Source organism: Stegastes partitus, unplaced genomic scaffold (assembly GCF_000690725.1).
Source record: "Stegastes partitus isolate 25-593 unplaced genomic scaffold, Stegastes_partitus-1.0.2 Scaffold188, whole genome shotgun sequence".
In the NCBI taxonomy this organism is placed as follows: Eukaryota; Metazoa; Chordata; class Actinopteri; family Pomacentridae; genus Stegastes; species Stegastes partitus.
This window is the reverse complement of record NW_007577919.1, coordinates 794646-797523: the sequence shown is the minus strand read 5'-3', so window position 1 is coordinate 797523 and position 2878 is coordinate 794646.

The window sequence follows — 2878 nt, the reverse complement described above, 5'->3', positions numbered from 1 at the left end:
GATACAGAACCAGCTGGTTCTGAGGAGGTTTGTTCAGATTTTAGATGAAATGATGTATAAAAATGTTGCAGCTGTGAAGTTAAAGTGTTTCCTTCTCTGCAGCAGCAGCAGAATAAAGACTCTTCGTTATTTCCAGCACATTAAACCAGAAACAGCCTGAACAGACGCTGCAGTGATTCAGTGTGTCGAAATAACAGCATCAGCTCAGATACCGTCAGAGTCCGACGGCCCGCAAACATCATGGCTTTGTTCTCTGAGGACACATTCAGCCACGGTTCTGAGATTCTGAGAATATTTCAGCAGCGGGACGACGGTCAGGCCGAGGAGGAAACGGATTTTCGTTCTCTGCTCGGCTGCTGCCAGACTGGAGGTTTCAGCTGCACAAACATGTCGTGAAGCAGCGTCTGTGGAGGCAGAGGAGGCCTCTGATTGGTTCATCAGCCGCCGGAGGAGCTCAGCTCGTATTTGGCTGAAAATAAAATCATCAGAGGAAAGAAAAGCAGCAGAATGAAGGTTTGTATTGTGAAGATTCTGATCATTATAACCTGACACAGCTGACATCCTCATGTTTTGTTGTTTCACTGAAGAAGCAGAGAGACAAGAAAGACCTGAACAACTTCAGCCAGAAGTCTGAACCAGAAGTCAGATGTTGTTCTACAGAAACCCTGAAAAGTGTTTCACAAACTCAAGACTAAACATAGATTAAGACCACAGAATATTCTGTCTGATGAGACGGTCACCATCATCTCAGATGGAATGTGCTAAAATTGAGCCGGCTAACAAGATGCTAATGACTAGACTGCCAATCCTAGCAGCTAACATACTGGATACTGATGACCAGCCTTGGAACACGAGCCGCTAGCCTCGGGATGCTAATGTCTAACCTTCAAATGTAAGTGACTAGCCTGGGATGCTAATGACTAGCTTTGAAATGCTACTGACTAGCCTGCTAGTTACTTTCCTAAAAAGCTACGTGCTAGACTTGGAATGTGAGTTACTCACCTAGGAAAGCTAGTCACTAGCCGTTAAAAAAAAAAAAAGAAGTGCATACCATGCTAGTGACTAGCCTAGAAAAGCTAGCCTTGAAATGCTAGTGACTAGATTTGGATGCTAGAGTCTACCCTGCTGGTGACTAGCCTAGGAACGCTACTGACCAGCCTGGAAGTGCTTGTCTTTAGTCTTAGGATGCTAATGAATAGCCTAGAAAAGCTAATCAATAGCCTAGGAAAGCTAGCATAGATAAGCTAGTCCATAGCCTAGGAATGCTAGCCTGGGTAAGCTAGTCCATAGCCTAGGAATGCTAGCCTGGGTAAGCTAGTCCAAAGCCTTGGAATGCCAACTTAAGTAAGCTAGTCGATAGCCTGGGAATGCCAGCCTGGGCAAGCTAGTCCAAAGTGTAGGAATGCTAGTATAGAAAAGTTATTCCATATCCTAGGAATGCTAGCCTTAGCAAGCTAGTCCAAAGTCTAGGAATGCTAGCTTAAGTAATCTAGTCCATAGCCTTGGAATGATAGCCCAGAAAAGCTAGTCCACAGCCTAGGAATGTTAGCCTAGTTCGCTAGTTGTTTGGACAGCAATAAAAAACTGTGGGTCACATTAAAAGGTCAGTTTTTTCTTTGGCCAGTTTTTTACTCGGTTGTGTTGAGGAGAGCATTCTGTGCTCTGATTGGTCGACACCAACTACATATTGTGTCACATGATGTGAGAATGGAGAAAGTCCCGCCCCTCCACGTGGGCCAACATGTGACCTGATCTCAGAAAAACATATGAACTCGACAACTGACTGTTTATGACAAACCAACGCTTTCCTGGTTTGTAAAATGATCTTTAGAACAAACAAACATCGTGTGTGATTTATTCAACAGGATAATAAATCATTTATCTGTCGCTGGTAATTAATATAAATATATTTTCTGAAATCAGGTCACACGGTGATATTTGGATTAATTTGCTAATTACTAGCCTGAAACCCACAGTGCCGCTCTACTACAGGGTAAATCATTTTCTATTCAACACTGATCAAACAGGAGTAAACAGGACACATCTGGGACTATTTCAAGCGGCGGATTAACCCACATTTGGGGCTCTGCTGAGTATTTTGTACGTTCCGGTTGTGAATGTTGGTCTGACTCATTATAAATAAACTATCAGGGGTTTATTAGCTGCTCTCTGTCTTTCTCTGCTTCATTTGGTTCTCAGTGAATCCAAGCGAAGCCAATATTTGACTGAAACTGAGAAAACGCTGCTCACGCTCGGCTGAATCATTCCTCGCTCAGGTGTAGCTGCAGGTGACTCACAACTCATTGATCCTGTGTGAATAAATGCAAGAAATATCAATGAATGAGGTTCTGAAAAAGCGTTTCTAAGGACACATATTTCTGTGCAGTCAGACTGTTCAGACAGCATTAGGAGCAGGTGTTGCTCACGTATAGAAACAGAATGAAGCAAAACCTGCAGCAGAGATGATGAATGAGGTGAAGCTGTTTGAACACCTGCAGGTTCCACTCTGACAGACTCACCTGCTTCAGACACACTGTTAGCTTTATGCTCTATTCACGCAGCCCGCATGTCCTGTCACCAGCATCACCAGCCTAGCAACTAGCATTCATAGGCTACACATTAGCATTCCCAGATCAGCGACCAGCTCTTCCAGACATTAGCATTCTGAGGCTAGTCGCTTGCATTCTGAGGCCAGACACTAGCATCCTGAAACTAGTTACGAGCATTTCCAGGCTAGTGACTAGCTTTCATAGCACAATGACTAGCATTCTTAGGCTAGCATTATGAGGTAAGTCATTACCCCTCCTAGGCTAGTGATAAACATTCCTCTGCCAGATATTAGCATTGTTAGGCTAGCCATTTGCACTCCTAGGCTAGG